Raw genomic sequence first — 25,069 nt, 5'->3', positions numbered from 1 at the left:
GGTGGCCATAAGTGTAATGAATGAATGAATCGACTGTGAGTTCTCAGGGTTCTTAGAATTGTGTGCTTGCTAATCCCATTGCGATATATACATGATGTGCAGGTATCCGTTTTTTTTCTTCTATCCATAAATGCCAGTGCGAACTTGTTAGTCGTCAAATCTGTGGCGCTTGATAGTACGCCTATCTTTTTGATATCCTCGCCTACCTCTGTGACTGAGTGTTGAACAGTATTGATTGAGTATTGAGAAATGTTCTAGTAGAGCATTTTGTTCTACACCGCGACTTTACCTTGCCCAGAACAAACTGCCTTCGGACAGGACGTCGGTAGTCTCGGAATCCTTATGGGATGTAGATTGTCTGACCGCCTGCGGATATATTGCAGGGGCCAGAGCACACTTGACTATCGCCTGTAACGCTGTCATTTTTCTAATTGCGTCAATACAGTGCGATTCTTTCATACTCTCTTTTAAACATTTCAGTGCGAGAAAAGACAGGACGGGTTTCAGTAGAGTAAGCGCCTGTTAGGTGCGCTATTCATTTCAGGATCTTTCAGGCTTGGTGCCGTCAAACCCCGTGACATATAACAAACGCTATCGAAATATTCTCACTGCAACAAGCGGATCATTCCTTTAAAGGGCCCCTCACCATGTCTGGTCATATTTAGCTGACAAGTGCAGAGCATACAGTGCGCGCTGACGATCGTGTTTGCAAAGAATTACGTCACTAGGCGCCGCGGAAAGGTCTTAAGTTACAATCAGAACGCCCTTTCCTTCGCGGCGACCGCGCTCCTAGCCGGACTCTGACGTACTCGTGTCCCTGCGCCTACGTGCTCGTGTCCGCAGTGTGACGTCGCTCGTGGTGACAGTGACTTCGAGAATTAATCAAGGCACCATCTGTTATTTGTGTGATCTGTTGCTTTAATTGACGAATGGAAGTTTAAAGAAATAATAAAACATGCCTGTTTTTTGCTTTACTTCGCACCGAAGCAACAGAGATGTACTTCCGCTTCGTCTGCTTGTTCCCGTGGTCGTGCGGTCATGTGCGCAGGTACCGAAACTACGCCATTTTCTACCGTGTCCCAGCGCGTGATCATGCTCTGCGATCCGCTTGTTCTGCCTGAGTATTCGTGTAGCACTGAATTATACCGATAGTCATATTTCTTTGTGCACAGCGCGCAAAATCGTGCGCTGCGCGAACGAGACAACAGCTCGCGCGCGACACCGTCGGCGGAAGTGCGTAACGCCAAAAAAAGAAAAAGCGAGGAGCCAAAAAAAAAAAAAAGACGACGGTGCCTGTGACGTATGCGTCACGCGATCCTCGAGGTCCGGTATGGGAGAACGCAGGGAAGGAATTTCGCTTGCGTAGGCTAGACGGGGCGAGTGGAGAGAGCGTCTTGCTTGGCAGTGGAGCCCGCCTGCTGAAATCGTGGGTTGGCGGCACTGAAATATTTATCTCGGCTATTAATGAGCCGAATTGAGATATGTTTGCGGCAGAACGCTCCCTAGAGGACACGTAACAACTTCCAGCGTATAACCAAAATTTTTTTATGGGACCCGATGAGGGGCCCTTTAACAAAGCGATGATTTCTGGGAGCGTTCGGCCATTCGCTTACATTGACAATCATCGTCGACTGTTTTCGCACATTTTTTTTTAAACATGCGGACCCGGATCAGCCCGCACCCGTATATATACCAAGGCACGAAAAAAAAAAAGAAGAAAGCCGCGTTCTCGCCGTCCTTGACGTGCGCCGACAGGTGAGGGAGGCCGCGGCAGGAGGCATTGTTAAAGCAAGGGGCCCCGGACGGGCGTCCCCTTCTCCGACCTCCTTCTGGCGTTCGCAAGAGAGAGAGGCCGGACGCACGCTGACAGCGGCGGCTTCGATGCCTGCGGCCGTGCGTAACGGTCCTTTTGTTCGTCTTGTTTTTTTCCTTTCTCTTTCCCACATATTGTTTCACCTTTAACTCTCGGAAACTCGAATCGAGGCGAAGCCTGTGGCCGTTATTCCGGCCGTTGCACTTCTTGACCGTTGGGTGGTGCTCTCTCTCTCTCTCTTGAGGTGCGTGCCGCTTGATGCTGCGCGCGGAGCTTTCTTTGCTCGCTCGTTTGACCTGTGCGGGTGACTGACTCCGTGAGGTGCCCGACGTGGACAGTGGCCGTCCGTCGCTTCTCTCCGGTTCAACCTCCCGGCCCTTCGGCACCCTGTCGGTGTCCGCTGGCTTTTTTTTTCTCTCGAGGTGCGAGGAACTTGCGCGATTCCGGCGCTTCTCTCGCGCATTATCAGAGTACTTTCCTTCGTTCTTCCCTTCTTTCTCGTTGTTTTCATCGCGCGCGTGACGTCGATAAAAGAAACAAGAAACAACCTTCGCGCGGCTCGCGTGTGACCAGTTGTCGCCGGCAAGACCCAACAAAATTCCTCGAGACCTTTTTTTTTCTCGGTCGAGTGCAACGTGGGCATCTCTGAATCTCGTTTCTTTCCTCCTCCGTTGTTTATCGCGTACACTGTAAAATAATTTACACCCCTAAGGGTTTTTTTCGGTGTCTATAACTAACCCCCTAGCACCCTTGAAAAAGCTGGGTTTTATAGGGAATTACACCCTTATGATGGTTATTCTATATTCCAATAACACCCTATCCCTTGAGGGTGTTTTGAACAACATATTACCCTTCGACCCACGGGGTGTAAGGGTGTGATGAGGAATATATTACCCCTTCACCTATCGGGTGTAATGAGCAATATAATAACCCTTGAAGTATGGCATGTGGAAACATGTACATATGCAGTTCATTGTTTGTTTCGTAAGTCTACAGTCAGGCTAGCACACAGAAATGTTATGTATGGTGTGCATACAATAGGTAATGTGTTTCCAAATGCATGGCATAGCAACTTTGAGAGAAAACACATAATCATGTGTGAGTGTTCTGCGTGAAATGGTCCTATTTACCACAGACACAGAGTGACTGCATGGAGGGTCATTTATTCTAGCCTCCTGTACAATATTTAGAGCTTGCACTATGCCTTGTATGTGGTGACAAGTCTTGTGGCCGTTCTACGTTGAAGGACAGTCTCATTCAAACCGAAGTTCCAGGGCACAGGCGAGGATGATGATGCCTTTGTGTAGCTCCATTCCAATGTCCTAAGGCGAGCCATCATAGATGAAGCCATTTCTTCATTGATCGCTGTAGCCATCTGCTTCTTTTCTGCCTGCAAAATGATTTGTTGCAATTTAATGTCAGGAAAAGTACACGAAACATGACAAGCTGCGCTTCCCTGCATCATTCACTTTAATATTTCAAGATCACATGAAGAGCAGGTTAAAGAAAACAAGCACAGATAGTGCTTACTTCCAAGAAATCGTTATTTCGAAAGAATAAGGCATTTAATCTGCCACATCATGAATGTAGGAGAGACAGGCTACACAATTATATGAGGGCAATTCAGAAATTATTGCCTCCAAGCCCACTACTTTGCCAATATTACAGCAAACATTTTGAACTCTTTATCATTGATGCACTTGTGTTTAAGCTATCGAATGTCACTTGCCTCGCCTTCCTATTTCTTCTCGTTCCAGAGTAATCGAGCAATTCATGGCATCCAGTGGTGACGTACAGTTGAAACAACAGGCTGTAATTGAATTTCTGACTGTGGAAGGTTGTGTGCTTATCAACATTCATGGCCATCTGACTGCAGTTTACAGAAATGCCTGTGTTGACGTCAGCACTGTGCGGAGGTGGGCAAGGACTGTGAAAGACCAAAATCCTGCCTCATCAAATCTCCCGGATCAGCACCGAAATGGACGGCCCACAATGGCTTCTGATGAGGGTCATGAACATCAGGCAGACGAGTTGACTGGGCGCGGCAATCGCAGGATCAAGCAACACCAGATTGCAACAGCACTCGCTATTTCCATTGGCTCAGTGAACCACATCATTAAAGACCTGCGTTACAAGAAGACTTGCGCTTGTTGAATGTCACGGTAACTGACGACTGACATGAAAAAGTCGAAGCATAGCCAACAAGTTCAATTCTTCTTGTAACCCAGGAGGTTTTTAATTATGTGGTTCACTGAACCAATGGAAACAGCGAGTGTTGTAGCAATCTGGTGTTGCTTGATCCTGCGATTGACCCGATTCAACTCCTCTGCCTGATGTTGATGATCCTCATAAGAAGCTGTTGTGAGCCGTTCAGTTCGGTGCTCATCTTGGACATTTGATGCGGCTGGATTTTGATGTTTCTCAGTACTTGCCCACCTACGCACAATGCTGACTTCAACACAGGCATCCCCGTAAACTGCTTTCAGGTGGCAATGAATCTTGAAGGGCGCAGAACCTTCCGCAGTGAGAAATTCAATTACAGCCCACTGTTTCAACCGGACATCACCACTGGATGCCATGCATTGCTCGATTACCTTGGAACGCGAAGAGATAGGAAGATGGGGCAAGTGACATTCTATAGCTTAAACATCAGTGCATTAATGATAAAGAGCCAAAATGTTTGCAGTACTACTGGTAAAGCAGTGGGTTTGGAGGCATTACTTTCTTAACCGTCCTCATATTACAGCAATAACGCTGGGCAGTTGGTTTTGGGTGTGACATCTGACCCAAAACTAGAATTTAGTGATCTTAGGCTTCTAAATTCGCCTCACTGGTGTGCTCTTGATCACTTAATTGTCATGGTGGTTGCTCTGCAAATGTTTATCAAGCATGGTTCCTCTAAAATATTTGACACAATTACTTGTAACATATTCAACGAAAAATTTTAAATGTTAGTTGAGAGCATTACTTGTTTCGTTTTCCTGTTGTTCATTTTATACTAAGCATCACTAAGCTGACCTTTATTTTTTTTCTTAATGTCTGAATTACACAGTGCTGGTAACAACCCCTCTGTCAGAACTATTTGGCATCTCTACTACAAAGAAGCCCTACCGACACCTTCTGACATCATCTTAGCCATCTCCACTAAGCAAGCACATAATCCTGCTGGTATTTTTATTACAGGGGTTTTCACTAAAGATCTTCCAAGCAAGAAAACTTTAGCATTTGATCATTTAGATGCTTTTAACTGAAACAACACAGTGAATCCATCATGCTTAACAGAAGTTTAGCTATTTTAATCAAAGCACAGTTAAAGCCTTTCATGTATGAAGTTTGTGATCTGCTTTCGCTTGATCTTGCTGGTTATATGATTGTGAGTTACACTGAGATCAAACATTCTAATGGCCAACATCTTTCATTTGTGAAGCGCAGAAAACTTTAGTGCACTTGTCAGTGTTGTTACGGCATTCTTATATGTGATGATTAGGCTGCTGGCTGTTTAGCACTGTAGTAGCATTGTACAGCATGATCATTTTTAAGTTTTATGGAATTTTAAAAAATGTCCTGCGGCAGATGGCATAATTCTTGTCCTTGAGCTAGATTATTTGAAGAGGTGGACATTACTAGCATGAGAAATCGAAACACATGCTCAACTAAATAAAAAACAATCACTAATTAACTTCGTAATAATTATATTACTGCACATATTGCAATTTATGAATTGTAGCCAGTGAGCTTGGAAGACGTATGCATTTGAACTTCCAGGATGACACCAGTTTAGGAATATTTCCCTGATAAAGACCAATACACAAGGGTGTTTCCGTTACTTTTGTGCATCAGTGCATAAAAGCACATTTTGTTAAAAAAGGTAAGTGGAACAACAGTGCATTTTTACAGCAAGTTTGATGGTGCATATCTCCAAACTGACGCCATTCTGGAAATAAATTCCAAGTAGATACACCTTATAATCTCACTGGCTATGATTCGTAAATTACAATATGTGCCCCAGATATGTGGTGGCGCTGGCAACCACTCCCAGGGTTCTCGTAGGAAACATAAATACCCAAGAAAGTGATGGGGAAACGGCGCCCGCAGTAGCTCAATTGGTAAAGCATCTAACGCGTAATGCGAAGACATGGGTTCGTTCCCCACCTGCGGCAAGTTGTTTTTTCATCCACTTTCATTTCCGTAAATTTATCATTTCTTTATTTCATTTGTTAATCACAAGTAATTTACCCTAACTTGTCCTTGGTGTCAATGTTTGCTGGCTTCTTAGGATATAATTCATTCGAAAGATAAGAAAATTTTCTAATTAGTTTAATATGTTTCGATTTCTCGTGCAAGATATATCTGCCTGTTTGAATATTCCTGCTCAAGGACTAGAATTATGCTATATGCAACAGGGCTATATTTAACAATTCCACAAAACTGAAAATCATCACCCTGCATAAAAACAGTGTGAATTTAAAAACAAGCTTCAGTGAACCTTATTGAATCAGCAAATGGCCAGTGTAAATAGTCGGATCATCCTGGAAATCTTTTGTAGCTTATAAGCATAGTGCATTTCAATTCTACATTTAGGAGTGCAAATTTTTCTTGAAGTCAGCTTTTTCTTTTTAACAGCTAGCATCCCTGCCAGTTTGCTTAAACATAATGTTGCATGACTTCAACAGTACTGCACAATCAGACTTTTTTCTGCTCACAGTGTCTAGTGATGTGTCTTTAGCAGCTGAGATAATTAATGTTCATGCAGATAAACATCAGAAAACGTTGCAATAACTGCCAAGAAAATGCAATCATGCATTTTGTTTACAAAAGAGCATGTGCTCTACCTTCTGCCAGGCTTGTTCTCCATGTCAGGCTAGTACGGAACTTGCACAAGAGGCACCTTTTGCATCCATGAAGATATTTTATATGGTTATGGTGGGGGGGTGTCGAAACATGACATCAACCATAAGACTTTGAACTATTTTATGAAACAGTTATTTGTACAAAGATAGAAAAGGCACCAATTTTGAATTTATCACATTTGGTTTAGAGTACCATAGTATAAATGGCTCAACTGGTACAGGTACGCAAACAGGCTAGTTGGTATTGGCCAATGACGTTAGACAACGTGAACTCGACAAAGGATGGAGAAAGAGGCGATAGCATTTGTTCCATTTCTCGCCACTTTTGACCTCCTTTGTACAAGTCTGCACTGTCGAACATCATGGATCAACTAGTACAGCCTGAAAAAAATGCCATGAAAGAAAACTTGGCTTTCAACCTCGACACTTCTGCCTGTTAGGTATTATGGTTTCTTTAGAACTTATTTCTTTATACAAAGTCAGACCCATCAAGTAAAGCTTACTGAGAAAGAAATGAACAACATCAACACCTCTCAAGGCACATGCATCAAAGGAGTCAGAGCATCATACACATTACCTTTAAGTGCAAGAGTGTTCTTTTTCTTAGGCAAACTGCATTTCTAGTTTCTTAAAGCCTACATATTTATTTGCCATAGCTATGGGAAAATCACAAGATGGAAAAAGATATGTTGATGCAATTTCAACTATTATGTACAACAACAAAAGGTAAAGCACAGGAAGTCTCACTGCTCCTCTGTCTAAATGACATTCAGTTTCATTTGTCATGTCCACTCCTATCCTGATGAGAAAGTAGACGAAGGATCTGATATCCTAGCTGACATAAAGAGTAAAAAAGGGGAGCTGGTCAGGCCATGTAGTGCAGACTTGATAAATCATTAACTAGCGCGAAAATGACAACGGACGACAGTTAGAAGCACACAGGACAGAACTCTAGGCTTCAACTGAAATTTTGGCTACACAGAAACATAGGATTCAGGGGATGCGACTACGACGCATGGAAGCAACATTCATCCTTCCTTTTCCCTGCCTGACACAGGAGGTATCGGAGCAAATCGATGGACAGGTTCATTTCGAGATACGAAAACTCTTTTTTGGCGAGAGTCAGGGAAGGGGTGCTTACACACCTATTACCCGCATTTTGATGCAAAGTGCTTCTACTATTTTCATGTTGACCTGCCTCTAGAGCCGGCTGGGCAGATGAGTGCTTTGAAACTGCTCAGTGCATGAGCACCTACAGCAATGATTGGCCGGACGGCCACCAGCCACTGACAACTGCCCTATCTTTGTTACCCCAAGTGGTCGTTTAAACACCGACCTGTTTGGCTTGAGGAAACATAGGGCAGCTTTAAGTACCTTAGTGGCTGGTGGCCACATGGCCAATCATCGCCATAAGTGCTCATGCACCGAGCAGTTTCAAAGCAATTGTGTGCTCAGGCAGCTCCAGAATCAGGTACATAGGGTAATATACGAACCACTTTGCATCAAAAAAGCGGGGAATAGGTGTGTAAGCACCCGTCTCTGGCTCATACCAAGAAAGTTCGTAAGTGAAATTAACCTGTTCATCAATTTGTTCCGATAGCTCCTTTGTTGTTTCTGTCTGTCGACATTCTGTGTATTCCATGTTTCTGTGTAGCAAAAATTTCTGTTGAAGTCTAGAGTTCTGTCTTATGTCCTTCTTGATGTTGTCTATGTCACGCTAGTTATTGATGTCTCAAGTGTGCAATGAGCACCAACTAGCCCAAGTGCCTTCTTCAACCATGTAATGCATAGGGCAGATAACCGGTGGCACATTCGAGTTACAGAACGGATGCCAAGGGAAGAGAAGGGTAGTCAAGGAAGGTAGAGAATTAGACTGTATGATGAAGTCAGGAAATTTGCAGGCTTCACTTCGATTCAGCTAGCGCAAGACAGAGGTAATTGGAGCTGACTGGGAGAGGTCTTCATCCTCAGGTGGAAAAAATATGTAGGCCAATTGTGATGAAAAAAGTATACCTGTCGGCTCAGACATCTTCACTGTCTTTTCAGCAATGTGTAGGCCCAAGACAGCCAGTCGGTTCCCATGCAATTGCTTCATGCTGACTGTAACTGCATGGGCACAAGAAAACAACCCACCATTAATGCCACCCGAGATTGACCAGTCAATAAAAGAACCTCTCAAAACTGCAAATACAATTAAGCATTTACCAGCCTAATACATACATACATAACGGCCAAGAATAGTTACAATAACCATACGCTTTATAACTAGACAATAAAATAAGGTAGTGAAACGTACAATAACCGTAGGACGTTCAGTGCAATTCATTTCAGAAATACTGTTGACCACTGACAGGACGCCTTAGGCAAGGTTCAGTCACACAACAAGAAAATATAAATAGTAGTAGTAATAAGCATGCCTGCGTGAAACCAAGACACGAGTTCAAGAACAAGAAAAAAATAGATTAGGATCAGTGTACTTATATATACAAAAACATAAATTTATAAACAAACAGCGCAACCACGCGTTCATCTGCAACAACACGAGAGCTTCTAGAACAAACGAGCACAACTTAAAACGAAGGATAAGTGCATAGCCAGGATGGTCGTGATTCTTTTGTTTTGCATTAGTTCTAGTCATGAAAGCACAAGCATTGCAAGCTACCTGCGCCATTACCTATCACGTGACCTCCGACAAAAAATACAAAAAAATACAATTGAGTGCCAGTACATAAGCGACATTTAATACGGTTGTCACACTGCACACTTTTGGCCGCGATCGATCCTGACCGGAATCGAATTTCTGGGCGCGTTTGGCTTCGTTGCACAATCTGCGGACGGGAGCCAATCGCGGTCGAAAAGTTCCATCCAGAACGGGCTCAATCGTAATCGAAAGTGGCCCTGTGGCACCGGTATAAGTCTGCGCCCATCTTTGGTAACAGAATGAACCAATTAGTCAAACCATAGTATTATTTACCTGCCTGCGCCGAATACTGACGCGTAGCAGTACTTAATTCTCTACAACTCCAGTTGAGGACACGTGAACAATGAAACATTGGATTTTTTTTTTCTTTTTCACATTCGGTGCCCGTAGGCTGCGCCTAGAGTACAGATACTACACTCGCATCCAACACACCCTGCGCTGTCCTTTAAAGAAATTACGCGAAAATTACTACCACAATGACGCACCATAACAACGCGATGCTGAACGTGACTACGTACGTACCTTTTATATGAGCAGTCCATGCGCCTTGCAAAAGGCCCTCGGTTTGAAGGCGGAGCGCTGTCACGATGTGTACTCTGGGCACGCCGTTTCGTTTACGTAGTAGATGGACCATGTTGACGATGCATTCCGCCGAAAAACAAAACGTCCACTTCGTCACTGTTCAGGCCGAATGGAAGATGTTTTCTCCTTCGCCACGAATGACGGCCGTCGTAGGCATAGTAAACACAGTGTCACAAAGAAACACCGATGTCGTAGGCCGCTGCTGCCTTTCTTTCTCACGCATAATCGCGTCGCCATCACTCCGGACGCTCACTTCGCGTCGATGAGCGCAAAAGTACACGAAAACAACGAGGTGGTACAACCTAAACGCAGCAAAAGACAATCTAATTACTCACAACTTCAAGAATGTCACGGAGGACACACCATAACACACATGCACCCGGCGGCCCGCCGCGAGACGAAGGAAATGACGTAGCGGCGATAGCGGCGACACCCGTCGGGGGAAGTTATTTCAATTTCGGTTTCGTTTTCAAGGCATAAATACAAATATTTTTTTAAACTACATGTGTATATTACTTTCCAAGCTATTTATTTTACGCTACCTCTAAGCCATTTTCTGTGTTTACGGGTAGCTTCAGTGGAAATTTACTCGCAGAAACATTGGCTGATATTAAATCAAATGGAATGGCAAAGGTGGGCAGGTAACTGCGTGTAAGTGAATTCATTTTCTATATATATATATATATATATATATATATATATATATATATATATATATATATATATATTGCTTGGACGTTCATTTGTAAAGAGACGTGGTCCTTCCTGATTGTATAATATGCAGAGGTATTTGCGAGTTTTTTCTTTTATGCACAAAGAAAGAGAGAGAGAGACAAAAAAAAGCTTTAATTGGCATTTTTTTAAGAAGTTCACAATGCTCATATTTCTTAACTGGTGTGCTCACGCAAATTTTAAATAGCTTGGGCGAACGACAGATGTAGAAGTACTTGCTTAATAGCTTTATAAACGTATAGGCGATACCACGAAATTTCACATGTGCAGAATTACACGAAAACCTCAAGTTTCGAAGTACTAAAACTCTTTCTTTGCGTGGTGTCGTGAATGTGCAACCGAAGCGAATCCAGTTCTCGTTTTTTTTTTCTTTAAGAGCGGGTGAGCGAGTGGGGCCGATGACCGCTCAAACGAAAGAACAAATATAACAACGACTCCCCTTTGGTGGACAGCACCGTGAGTTGTCGTTGTTATAATCTGATGTCGGTCTTTGTCTTATTGCAGTTGCTTAGAATAGCAGTTTGACGGGTAATGAGGAAGTCATTTTCAACCCAACTACTCTCGCCCTCAAACTACCGCTAGCAGAGCAATTTAGTATTGTTCCCATTCAATAGCTGCGCCTATACAATCGCCGAACACCTTTGCTCGGCGAGGGTGCAGCTGTGGTAAAGGCTATTGAATGACAACAGCAATTTCTTGGCAAAGTGTGGGAACTTTGATGACATTTCGTCTGGGTGTTGGCTTTAAGCACTCTCTTGTCTCCCCTTAGTACCATACTATCTCTCCTCTGCGCTGTTGCATGTGAGTACAAAAGTAAGCCCTGCACCTTTTGCACTACTTTTGCTGAGGGGGGGGGGGGGGAGGAGGTGGCTAACGCGTAGTTAGTCTTCCAGAGGGCATTGTGTCGATGGCCAGGGTGTTTCAGTGGGCATTGTGACAGCCAAAGAGGTCCAAAGAGTATTGTAGCGATGCCCACGAAGTTCTCGCTAAAAGGACTCGCACACGCCTTCCCCGCGTCCCTCTCATGTTCATTATGCACGCTCCCAAACCACCCACCGACGCGGCTGGCAAGGCAGTGACAGCAGCAGCAGCAGCATAATTGGAAAGGGTGAGGGAGGAGGCATAGAAAGCTTCGCTTTAAAATTTGGCAGAACGCCCCTGTGCACACTGTAACCTGCAATCCAGAGCTCTGGTGTTTGGACAAAATTCAATTTGATTCTACAAGGTATTTCTTTCCCGTATTCAGCATGTGCACCTGTCTCACCCATCTCGCGATGGGAGACGGGCGAGTCTCGCGCAGGTCTGCATATGTCAAGACATTGCGAACGTAATTGGCAGGTGGGCAATTGCGCGCACACTTGCAAAATGCCTCGCCACTGTTCCGTGAACAAAGATGGGTCTGCAAATGCCCCGCCAATTTCTGGAATCTCGTTATATCTACAATGATTGGCTTAATGTCCTATTCATGCATGCAATAATACTGTCTCCAATTTGGGAGGGGAAATATTTGAGTAAATAGCGCTGTTAATCGGTGTTGTAAATACTGTATGCATCGCAAGTTGTACGTTGGTTCTCTATACTTTCTCATATTATTCTCCCTTTCTTTTTGAGCACTCCATTCTGGCAGCTGTTTGTAAGCCAGTATAAATTTCCTTTACTATACAACTACAAACTTAATAGTTTCTTTTTGTACAGCCAGCTTCGTAAATTGACGCAGACGCGAAGCCATGAGCGTTTTGCACGGCTCTTTCTGCAGATGCTGCTTGAGCAAAGCATTGTGGTGGGTGAGAAGGCTCAAGTTTGCCAACGAACCTACCTTGTTTCTAAACGTGAGAGAAGCAGAACGAATTGAGGTTATTGATTCGGCGAAAAAAGGTCAGGTGGGGTCAAAGCTTCCCGAATTGGCGTATCTTTTTTCCGCGTATGGTTCGTCGCGCCCTTTTCTGCCTGTTTTGTCGTGCTTGAAAGAAACCTAGACGACCGCACTGCATTGGAGCAATTGTGGCGCGTCCAGCTGCATGCTGTCACGTGGCCTATTCATTTTGCTGGATTCCTGGCGTCCCAAAAGCAAGAGTTGCACTAGTTCTGCCGCACTGCAAACATTTTGAACATTTTTCTTTTGGTTAAATATTCAATACTAGAAAAAGTAACAACAGCAACAGGTTTTTCGCAGGACATATTTAAAATGGTTCATCAAAACAGACAGTGAAACGGAGGGGGACTCTCTTCAGGAGTTTTGTCGGCATTGAAAGCCCGACATGTCTCGGTGGGAAGGGAATGGGGTAGGGGAGGGCCCACTTCTGGATACGCCACTGGTTTGTAGTGCCGTGGGACACGCTGTCTCTTCGTACAACTGTATGTTTGTGAATGTAATAAAAATAAACAAAAACACCCTTGCACCCACCCCCAATATTCTTAGTCAGTGCACCCTTTCGGTGGGTAAAAGGGTGTTATGGCATCTAGAACTACCCTATGCTTCGCAAAAAGTCATGGTGATGGGATGTTTCTTGAATGAAAACACCCTTCAAGGGTGTTATGACTCGCAATTATCACCATCAAGGGTGTAAATTATTTTACTGTGTAAGGCGCGCGCGCGCTATCGTGAAGCGCGATCGGCACGGCTGGACGAAAACAGCGCAGTCGCGATACGCACGGGACACGCATCGCGAGGCTGATAATAGGCAGTTTTAGTTGGGCGTCCGCAACCACCCACGTGCGCAGGGCGCGAGGTTGTGCGTGCGTAGCGTATCGCGCGCGCACGATACGGCAATAGTTGGCCGGACGCAAAAGCTGACAAGGGCATTGCTGACTTGCACGCGTAGTAACCAGTAGTGTGCTACTCAGCGCCGCTATATGCCGCCTTCTGAAACTGTGTAGCCAATATCGGCCGCCACGAAGCCAAACCACAAGCCGGAGTCAAGTATAAACCCCATGCAAGCGATCTTGCACGCGACAGCGACAAGCGACGCCATGGAGATGGCTGTCGCGTTCGCTCGTCGCCTACAAGTTGTACCCCATGCGAGCGACGACTTCGAGCGACGTCGCCCCAGTGTTGGCGGTATGAGGGCAGCAATATAGGCGCCGAAACTAGCGTGACGCGTGCTTTATTAACTTAAGTTGATGTGTTTTACTGTAAAAAGCAGCATAAAGTATTTCTGAAAGTGTTGCAGTAGGTTCGTATCCTCGCACATATAAAAATTCAATCGTTTGCTCGTTCCGTGCGACAATCGGAAGTACTTGAGTTATGTACATCCAGTTCCGGCTTCGCGCTGTTGGCTAGTCGCTCATAGCACTTCCGGGCGACGAGCGACGAATTCTAGATTTGCAGAACGAGTGATCGCGCGACAAGACCGAGCGATCTGTTCACGCTACGGCCCGATCCGTCGCTCGAAGCCGTCGCTGTCGCGCACTAAATCGCGCTCATGGGGTTTAGCCTTCATATCTTCGGCAAGAGCGATATCGAAAAATGCGCTCTCATGGACACGCGAGAACACGTGAGAACGTCCCGCAAAGGCCGCTGAGCCTGCAGCGGACGCTACGCAGCTTTTGAAAAGCTGCAGGCGCACGCAAGATACCGAGCGTGCTCCTGTGTACTGCGCATGCGCACGGATTTGCTGCGTACGCAGAGCTGCTGCGGACGCCCGACTAAAATTGTCTAATAATGCGGAAGCACGCCTTATATACCGTCACGCGTCTCTTACTCTCTCTCAAACTTATATATATATATATATATATATATATATATATATATATATGATGTGTGTGTGTGTGTGTGTCCTTGTTCGATTACTTTTGTCTCCCGACAGTAATCGCCACGTAACTCGCCTGCGTTTTTTTCTTCGTTATATTCTTGAGACCTTCGTGACAACGTCGTCATGTAGTTCCCGCACAAGCTCGCCGGGCACTTCGAATAAAATAGTAAGTTCAACGTCCCGAAAGTGCACGATGAATAGGTGGTGTCCAAGTACGCGTTCACGTGGTTGGCGCCCTTTGGATTTAAAAGGCTATGTTGTTGCGGGTTGAATGCGGCGGAAGCGATTTCAGGAGCCGGAAACTAGCGTCGCGGACGTCGGCTTTTGGACACCACCTATTATACGCGGGACGCGGAAATGGAGCGCTCCGAATTAATTTTGGCCACCTGGGGGTCACCTCAGCACTAAGCGCACGAGCGTTTCGGCATTCCGCTCCCATCGCGGCCGCCGTGGCCGGTGTTCGAACCCGCTACCTCGAGCTCGGCAGCGCGGCGGCACGGCCACGGGGCTATACACAGCGACGGGTGCCGTGGATTTCTGCGAGGCGTACACTCGGGTCTGCGCACTTGATCTATTAACGGTTAAAGAAGGACTACGCGCTGCATTCCGTAGAAACTAAAGACTGTATACCTACATAGTTTTATTAGTCATATCATAAGAAGTCAACAAACACTGACACCACTGACACTGGCACAAATGAAATAAAGAAACGATAAATTAATGGAAATTAAAGTGGATGTTTATTACATAACGAGGGCCTCGAATCCGGCAACATCGATGCCTTCAGGTAGCATGTGTGGGTTTATTGACCAGTTGCCTTCACCTAAAAAGATCACGTTCTGGTGACGCCTGCGGCAAAAAGGACGGTCCACGTCCGCCGCCAAGGTCTGTTAGTGGTGGCGCTGGCTAACACTCCCAGGGTTCTACTAGGACGCATAAATACCCAAGAAAGTGGATGGGGAAACGGCGCCGCGGTAGCTCAATTGGTAGAGCTTCGCACGCGAAATGCGAAGGTTGTGGGTTCGGTTCCCACCTACGGCAAGTTGTTTTTTCATCCACTTTAATTTCCATTAATTTATCGTTTCTTTATTTCATTTATTAAGCACAAGTAATTTCCCCTATGTTGTCTTTGGTGTCAGTGTTTGTTGGCCTCTTATGATATGACTAATAAAAAATCGGGCCCCTCGGTTAACCCCCTTTCTTCTCGTTTATTACATAGTTTTATGTAACATTTCGTCTTGCCTTGAAAGCCGTGACGTCGCAGTAAAGAAACCGGTGCGAAATAAAAAGAGATCAAGCCTTCTCCGCCAAGTGAATGAAAACAGGGTTTCGAAAAGATGCTCTCGCAAGCCGCTAAGTGGTTTATTACCAGAAAAGCGGAGCATATATGCGGTGTGTTACTCTTTTCTTCTTTTTTTAAAAACCCACCGCGGTGGCTTAGCGGCTATGGCCTGGCGCTGCTATAGGCAAGAGGTCGCGGGATTGAATCCCAGCCGCGGCGGCCGCATTTCGTGTCCCGTGCATTGGGCGCAGGCCAAAGATCCCCTGTTGGTCGAAATTAACCCGGAGTGCCCCGCTATACGGCGTGCCTCAACATCAAATCCTGGTTTTGGCACGTAAAAACGCCCGAATTCAAAACTTTCTGTTTAATAAAAAAATCCGGTTAGTCTATAAACAGTGAGCGTAGCAAGCGTGCCGTTTTGCAGACGTCCTTCAAGGCGAGGCGGACATACTTTTCCTCTAATAAGGTTAGCTTCAGAAGACTAAACAAAAGAAAATCATTTTTTTAAAGTTTGAAGGCAGTTAGTTCTTTGTATGGCAAACTTGGGACAGTCACATTTGAATATTGCACGTAAATCGGGATGATATATATTCATCAGCAAAGTTGTTAAACAGTTTGTGAAGTGTTATACAACTGCTTATCTTCTGCACAACGTTTTGCAGCGTGGCAAGACGCGGAGACCCCCGCCTTGTGGCCGCGAATTATGTGGCCTCCGTGATCGGTGCATTTTACGAGAAAGCGACCGAGCAGACGCGCCAAAGCCCGGAAAAGAAGAGATATACGCTTTGCTTTAATAAATGATGGCGCACGTTTGCTAAACGGGTGGATATTTACGGACCACTTGTTGTTTCACGGCGTACTTTCATCTGAGAACAGAGCCGCCCACCGACACATCTCTAGGGGCAGTGCACACTGGGCTTATACCTCGGCCGATTTGTAATGTCGTTGTTATCCTGCGTGCGAGCTGTTCGGCAGGAAAGCGACAGAAGCTGTCGGCAAAGTCCGGCATAGTTCGCCTACAGGGCTTCACTTGGAAAGCTTGCAGGTTTTTAATGTCCCAGAAATCCATAACAGACGTTTTCCACACTGTGGTGAATGTTGTTGGCCAATGCCCGGAAGGTTTCTCAAAACAAACTTCGTTTTAATACAAATTAAGCTCGTACGCGTATACGTACACCATTAGTATAGGTGCATTGATGCCAATGTGTTTGAACGCTGGATAAAGGGACCGGGAAGCGAGTTCGACGGCTTGTGAGGCTGGGACCGCTGAAGAGCCCTGACCCTTGGCCGGGAATACGGGCCTGCGTGGTCGCGCACGTGGCGCTCGCTCGCAGCTCCGTGCAGCGCGCCGGTCCCGCCAACCCCTGTCGGGCGGAGGGGTCCTTCCAAATTTAAGCCCCTGTACAGAACCCGCCGTGGGGGCAAAAAGGAACGAGGGGATCGGACTCAATCAGCGCAGGATGTTGTTGGGGCACCGCGAATATAGGGACGGAGAAACGGGGTTCGCATCCGATTCCAGCCCCACCCACCCTCGGTGGACAGATGGCTTCGAACAGCGGTCGCTCGCTGGGTCACCACGTGTGGTGACGCGGCGATGGCATATCGTCTGGCCGCGTGCAGCCACGCAGTGCGCTGCAAAGCAAGCGGTACTGAGTAAAGGCTGATTATTGCGAGTTTCTTCAGAACGACAACGACAAACGTGGGAGAAGGGCACACCGCCAGTAGCACGGACGAATTGAGCGTTGAACGATCGAGACGCCTCGCGCTCGTGCGGCTCTGGTGAAATTTTAGTCGTGTCTCTCTCGTGTGGGCGTACGTGTTTCTGTTCACTGCATCGATGTGCTGTGCTCTTGACATTGTTAAACGATGCGCGTATATTCACCCTCACACGTGCACAACGCTTGTGTGCCTGCGCGCACGTCTTATGACTGCGCCAGACGATGTTTACATTCTGACAGGGGGGGGGGCTCATTAGTCTGTTTCAGGAAAAGACTAAGGGAAAGGGCAATAGTGTGGTGCGCTGGGCCACCTACGTCGCAGCGCTTTGAGTTTGTATGTACGAGACCGCTCTACTTATGAAAGCCCGCGGGAAGGAGTTGTACAGCATCGAGCTCATGCGGTGTTTACCTCTTGTCCATTTCGTTTTTCTCTTTGTCGCTTGAGTCGGCGCTGCCCGTATGCAATTGCATAGCACGTTCACCGCTAAAAAAAACCGAGCACACCTAAGCACTTCTTACGAGTTGTGAATCCGGTAATGTCCGGCGTACTCCTCGCGGGCAAGCGAGCGCGTTGCGACGCCTGGCGCGTTTGATGTGACCGAGGCGCAGTTACAACGCGGGCGAGAGCTTGCGCGGACCACGGAACGCAGGGACAATACACGCTTGCGAGAGGTGACGTGGCCTTGCGGTGATGCCTTCTCCCCTCACACGCAACAGCCGGCGCGCTACTCGGCAGCAGCTTTTAACGCGACAGCGTTAAGGAGCTCGTGCCGCAGAAAAGCCGGTGTCGTTGGCGTGGGCGACGTTCGCCGTGAGCAAAAAATCCCGGAAGGCAATTTATAAATAAAAACAACTTGCAAGATGGGCTGGGCGGGAATCGAACCAGAATCTCAGGAGTGTAAGACAGAGACGGCTACCACTCAGCCATGAGTTCGATGGCTCAAAGCGGGACAAAAGCATATCTAGTAAAGGCGGTGTTCCCTTAGAAACGTGCCACAGAAAGTTATACTGCGGTGTATATCTGTAATTATGAGCATGTAAATTACAGAAGTCGCAGTTGAACGATAGCGAACTACGTTTCCGCTACATTTCTTCTGCGCTTGGCGCACACGCAGAGCCATCTTGCGGCAAACACAGAAGACCCCCTCTTCGCAATGTATGGCGCTGCCCCGACAGGTGGCGCGCCACTCGCCCGCTTCTCCCCTTCGTCTCGTCAAGAGCATGCCGAGCGAATGAGGGGGCGGTGCGAACGGGGTGTGATAACGCTATCGCGTTCCACTCTTGAAGGCGAAGCTTAAGCGTCCTCCAATTTTTTCGTCCGCTCTGCTCCGTCGCGAAGCGCGCTCGTGACGTGGCCAACGGGATTTCAGGTGCCGTTTCGCTGCTGCAGACGCCAGCTGTTCCGCTGAATGAACCATTTGACGCTTTCGCACCAATAAACATGAGGACAGTGACAGGGAGCACGAACGGCGACACGGACGGTTCGTGTTGATTCCTTTTCAACGCGGTTCGTGTTTCTTCCTCCGGGCTCGTCTTTCCTTATAGCGGGGACCATGCTACGAAGTGCTTGCCTACTACGCCAAGTTCGAGCTCCTCTAGCCCGTGTCCACGCGCTGTAGCACCCAACTATTGCCCGCCATCCTTCGATAGGGCGCCGCTGTTGTGTTTTTCAGTCGTTTTCTACGACTGCTGCACGTTCACACTGAGGAATCCGGCGTCTACAGCGAATGGAATTCTCCTGCCGCCGAAAATTGCGTCGTTCACACTGCTTGCGTACCGCGCCGCCGGAACGAGATACAGCGCCATCTGCCCCATAAAGTGCTAACCTCCAAGCAAGCGCGGGATATCCCGGATGTTCTCGCGGCTCGAAATTGCGCAGATGTCTCCGCCCGCGTAGGAATTTTGCGCGTCTGCACCATTGCTTGGAAAGGCAATGATGAACCCTGAGCAAGGAGAGGCAGTACTGCTAGCCCTGTTGGCGAGCACCTATCTGGCGATGCGTGACGCGCAGAAGCATTCGCCGATGAGACGACACCACCGGCGTTGGTGGGTTCGTCCTGCTTTGCATGAGCGCGCGTAGCTTGGTCACGCCACCTTGTCAGGTCGCTTAGACCTTGTGCTTCGCGTGGTACTTGTCGAAAAGGAGGGGGCGGTTACGCACCAATTGGATGAACATTTCAGATGTCGCGATGTGTTCGAAGACGGCGATATGACGAGCACGTCGAGCTTGGCCGCCATCTTTCGAATTGCTGAGACGCGCTCCGATTGGTTCGCGGTGAGGGAATCCGGCGGCAGCTGCCGCAAAAATCGGTCCGGGAGCGATCGGCGCGGAAGGGGCTATTCCGGCGGATCTCGCCGCCGCCGAACTGGGTTCCGCCGAACTGGGCGCTGCTCCAGACGCCGAATGTCTCAGTGTGAATCCTAGCCGTGAGCAATAATATACCGCGTCCGGCTGACTCATTATACGACCGGGGCTGCCGGCATAATTCACCGGCTGGCGGGACGTAGGGAGGCCTTTGTCGAATCCCGCCGTCGGTCGCGGTCTCCTCACGTGTGGCCCCCGTGGCGCCGCTGTGCGCCCGGGCGAGGTGTTCTTTTATCTGCCAAGCATGGTAGCGGGGCTTCCACAGCCGTTTTCCTGTGCCGGCGTGGTTGATGTCAGACGTAAGTGCAACGCGGCGTGTTCGTAGCCCCGAAATCGGTTTGAAACGTAGTGATCGGTGATTATGTAATATAATTTACCTATCGTACATCTAATTGAAATAGACAACATATATATATACGGGGTCTTTTTTCTTTGTTTGTTTTTCCAACCACTAATTCGTTATTCTTGTTTTTGTTGTCGCATTTCACCTGCTCCACGTCGGAGGTCAGCTATAGGGGCGACTACTGTCCAACAACGCCGGCCGCCTGCGTGAGAGCTGCAGAGCGGCCGCGTGACCAGGCAATTAGTTTTTGACTGTGCGTTTCCGTGGGTGTATACGCTGTTACAACGCAAGTGAGGCCATGGGGACTCGGACATTTCTTTGAAGACGTGCCGTGTATGTAATGCTTCGCACTCTGTATATATAATCGTCCTGACGGAATTGAGCCGTCATTGTGACTCAGAGTGTTCGTAGAATGTTTCGCTGAAATAAATTTATCTCTGGACATGTGGTCCAGGGCATTGGTTATAAAAACCGCCGAGAAAGAGAAGCCTGTGGTACTTGCCAAGGGTGTGAGAAGTCGCTTCTTCGCGGTTCTTGATGTATCAGTTGCTGTCACACACACACACACACACACACACACACACACACACACGCACACGCACACACGCACACAAAGCAAATTCTGCGGTTTTACGATCCAAAACCACAATAGAATAGTGAGGGACACTGTAGTGGGGAGGGGGGGGGGTGGACTCCAAATTATATTTGACCACATGGAGGTGCTTAACGTGCACCCATGGTGCATGGTAAGCGGGCGTTTTTGCATTTCGACCCCATGGAAATGCGGTTGCCGTGGCCGGGATTTGGTCCCGCGAACTCGTGCCTATATCTATAGCTGCGCAACAGCATAGCCACTACTGGCTATGGTGTTAGGCTGCTGAGCACGAGGTCGCGGGATCGAATCCCGGCCACGGCGGCAGCATTTCGATGGGAGCGAAATGCGAAAACACCCGTGTACTTAGATTTAGGTCCACGTTAAAGAAGCCCAGGTGGTCGAAATTTCCGGAGTCCCCCACGCCTCATAATCAGAAAGTGGTTTTGGCACGTAAAACCCCATAATTTTTAATAGCCACTACGCAACTACGGCGGGTAAGAATCCCAAGTGGACAGCATCAACCCGGATCACTCCACTAGACGTGCGCCGTCTCTCACAGCCGTGAGAGTCAATTTGGGACGTCGACCGCTCTTAATGAAAGTGGGCGATAGCCATTCACGGCATGCACCGCTACAAGAGGTTAGAAATGTTGCTCAATTTTATGCGACTGAAAAGTTAAACTAAAACGAAGGAAAAGAAAAATATGTGGACAAGGCGCCTTGTGAGAATTGATTGACGTGATGCTTCTTTGACGTACGTGTGGGTGCTTGTTTCGTATCGCTAAATGTTCTGACGTTAAGCGAGGCTATAGTATACTATACTACGTTATGTAAATGCTGCGTTGATGCCGGGCATGTGATGACATTGGTTTTGTTGAAGCAAGACGTGAGAACGAATTAAGTTGTTTTCTTTATTTATTCAACGAGGTGAATGATATCATCACTGTAAACGTCGCATTCGAACACATCGTTCCCCTCGGCGGCTTTCGCTACACACTTTCACTTTACCGAGATGCTGTTGGTCTAGCGGTGCACGTAGAATTGCAATTATACGTGTTCACATAATCTTCTTTTTTCTGAATTATGAAACGTGACGCTTGACGTTTAACGCATCTACAGCACCTCGCAAAAACGCGGTGAATTGCGACTCCTAATCTTGACGTCGGTAAATGCTCTTCTGCATTGAATGCATTGGACAGTGTACGAACACCATTTGGGACGTATATAAGCTGGCGTCGCTATACTTGAGAGCTTGCTCTCCAAAGTCCTTCGTGCTGTAGCCTCTGAGCTGTTCTTCACGATTTCCTTCTTCGCCCTCCGGTATACACGTCTACTCGGCGAGACTCCGACCTCAATTTCGAAGAAACAGGCAAGGTCCGCATGCACGCTACACTTCAGCGACGGTAACGCGATAGTATTGTCATGCATCGGCCCACGTATACGGCTTGTGTTTGCACTGCCTCGTGGACCGGCCCGCCTTACAGACCTTCATTGGTGTTAGGGTCGACCCACAAGTGTCTGACGTCCTATACCGTATAGTGGCATGTAAGAGAGCGAAGTAGGAAGGGTATGGTGCTGAACGGAGCTTCTTCTTCTTCAGCGTACTATAGTCACACCAGAATAAACAGCTGCGTCTCTGGACACCTCGCTGCTTAGTCTTCGACACCACCTTTTGATTACGCCATCCTAAGACAGACAAACTTTACTAGCACGCTGTCATCGGGATTGGCCCAGCTTACTTACTCGGCGAGAAACCCTAATTTGTGACATCTTACATACCTAGAAGGAGGGCGAAATGCGACAGTACTTGACGCACGCACACACGCACATTCACGTATTTATGTATTTGCTTTTTAGTTTAATTGTTTGTTTATTTATTTACATAATACGGCAGGCCCATCTGGGCCTAAGCAGGACGGGTAAAAGTACAAGTAAAAAAATACACACATTCAGAGCACGAACAAACCGCAATCAAACTGTAACAATGCGATATCAGTAAGCCCTTTTTTCTAAAGGATCAGTACTGCTTAGCAGTGACGATGGTAGAGTGTTCCATTAACAAATAGCGCGGGGAAAAATGAACATTTCAAAACGTTAGCCCTTGCCTGATAGCGATTTAATGATTCTGAGTGATGATGTCTGGTCAGGGCGCAATGTCAATTTGTTACTTTTAAGGAGGAAAAAAAGAAAACTTGGCTGTCAGAATTTTCCCCGAAGTTGCAATGTCTGGATGCCATGCATTCCCATGAGCGTTGGGGGTGAGCCGGTTTTACTGTACTTAAAAGAGATAAACCTAATTGTTTTCCTTTGAACCATTTGAAGTGCGCTAATATTGTGTTTAGTGTGAGGATCCCGGGCGGGGCAAGCCTATTACATTTTAGGCGTAGTTAGGTATGAGTATGCATGCATAGATTAATTTCGGTACGCGCACGCGCCTGTTTTAGTTTATGTCGAAAAATGCAAAGCTTTCGGAATGAGGCAGCACGTGTATCGGAGACGTGAGAATTCCAACTTAGGTCGTTAGTTGTTGTAACACCCAAATATTTGTATTCATTAACTTCAACAAGAGGATGAGTAGGAAGACATGTGAGGAAACAAATTTATTTCTCTCTTGGTAACCTGCACATAAACTGTTTTTTCACGACTAAACCCCGTGTCGCATTTTTACACCGTGAGTAAATGTCGTTAGGGTTAACGTTCAAAAGTTCCTGATCCTCTGGGCAAACAATCTCGTTATACAAAATGCAGTCGTCTGCAAGCGAATTTGTGTCGGCCCTTTGATAACATTAAAGATATCATTAATGTAAAGCAGGAACAGGAGCTGCCCCAGCACACTACCTTGCGGTACCCCAGAAGTAACCGGTAAATTTCGTGAGCAGCGACCGTTAATGGAAACAGATTCGACGCGATGTTCTAGATATAGGCGGAGTCCTGCGAACAAACACAATTTCCTCGATGCCTTGGCATGTAATTTGAAACTGAACACTGCTACTTAGACTCGGCATTGCAGAGATCGCCGTGAGTACGTCAGTTCGAGTCTGTCACTCTCAGTTGCCAAGAAATTAGCTTTTTTTTTTTCTTTTTTCTGTGAAGCCGCGCTGGCCCGCGCACTTTTGATCGCGGCTGCTTGCAGCGACGCGGCCCACGCGTGCGAACACAAAGCGCGGGGTCTTCTTTGTTTCTTCGTTTTCGCTTTTGTGGCGCAGCTGATGCAGGATGTGCGCGGTCCACGGCACGTACCGACCTCGCCTCGGCCACGTCGTTGGGGCGCGCGGAACGGCGGGAGCGCGAGCGGTTTGCCATGGGCGCGCGTGCATGCATCGCACGCGCCGACCGACCGCGAACGAGGCTGCCTGCGCGACACACTGCGGTTGCGTAGCGTGTTGCTGAACCCGCGTTCCGGGTGCAACGAACCGCGGCCCAGTTGAGGGCCGTCGTCTGTCTCACCCGCGGCCGTGGGATGACGCCGATTCCGCCGGCTCAACTGGTATCAGCGCCTATTGGAGCGACGCGTCGGAGAGTCTGCGCCTCGTCCCCAGCCTGCGACAGCCCGCCTGTTTTGTCTGTTTGGACGTGCTTCTATCTCTCTCTCTCTCTGTCCCTCTGGTTATCCCTCGCCCACGTTCGCACGCGCCTGCAGCTTTCGGGGACGCCGACCAGGCGCATAATGGAGCCAATGGATCTCTCTCGACATCTCCTGCACCGAGTCCGTCGTCTCGGCGCCCGAGAACGGGGCTCCGCGGTGTTAGAGCTGATGATGAGGGACCGACCACAGTGTAGCCATGCCGGATGGTTGCCCGGTCGGCTCGGGCGTGGCGAGTCGCATATATGCAGGCATCGCAAGAAGGAAACGAAGCGATGCGCTAATTTACTCCCGGCACGTCACAAATTAGAACACGCGGTTGGACCATTAGCTCGTGAGGCGCGTGCATATTGCTCCAGTCGCTGTTGCTCACCCTCATGCACCGCTTGACGTCACTTGGAACTTAAAATATAGCTGGGGTGCATCGATGCCAACGCGACAGACGCACTGCTTAAAGCTAGCGTTCGTGCATGCAGGGACGCTATCCGGTGTGTATGTTTGCACAAGCCGAGCTGTGGCGCAAGCCTGTAGGTTCTTTTTTTTTTTTTTTGCACCGGACCTGTTAGTCTCAAGTTGGTCGGGGTTTTTCTTGTCCGCGTGGGCGGTTTTGCTCGCACAAAAAACAAACGGCAGCTGGGAAGCGTTGTGTTTGAGTTTCCGCGTAACAAAATTATGCTTTATCGTATATTCGAATTACGATCCGATGCTGTCGTGCCTGCAGGTTGGGCGTGCGTCATATCTTACGAATTTTCTG

At 47.6% G+C, this 25,069-nt stretch overlaps 1 protein-coding gene and 1 long non-coding RNA gene across 3 annotated transcripts in view; one reads left to right on the top strand and one right to left on the bottom strand.

The window, feature by feature from the left end:
* The window catches only part of Tsp5D (Tetraspanin 5D), a 137,887-nt gene that overhangs the window by 47,046 nt on the left and 65,772 nt on the right, over positions 1-25,069 (top strand). The gene's annotated exons all lie outside the window — the stretch shown is intronic.
* On the bottom strand, positions 2,498-10,510 carry LOC140217417 (uncharacterized). Its single transcript, XR_011893993.1, has 3 exons — positions 9,887-10,510; positions 8,677-8,769; positions 2,498-3,203 (listed from the first exon to the last, which is right to left on the bottom strand). It is a non-coding gene; the product is annotated as an uncharacterized lncRNA (long non-coding RNA).

This window comes from Dermacentor andersoni, chromosome 4 (assembly GCF_023375885.2).
Source record: "Dermacentor andersoni chromosome 4, qqDerAnde1_hic_scaffold, whole genome shotgun sequence".
Taxonomy (NCBI): Eukaryota; Metazoa; Arthropoda; class Arachnida; order Ixodida; family Ixodidae; genus Dermacentor; species Dermacentor andersoni.
Note: the sequence above shows the minus strand (reverse complement) of the source record. Positions and strands in the feature narration are given on the sequence as shown.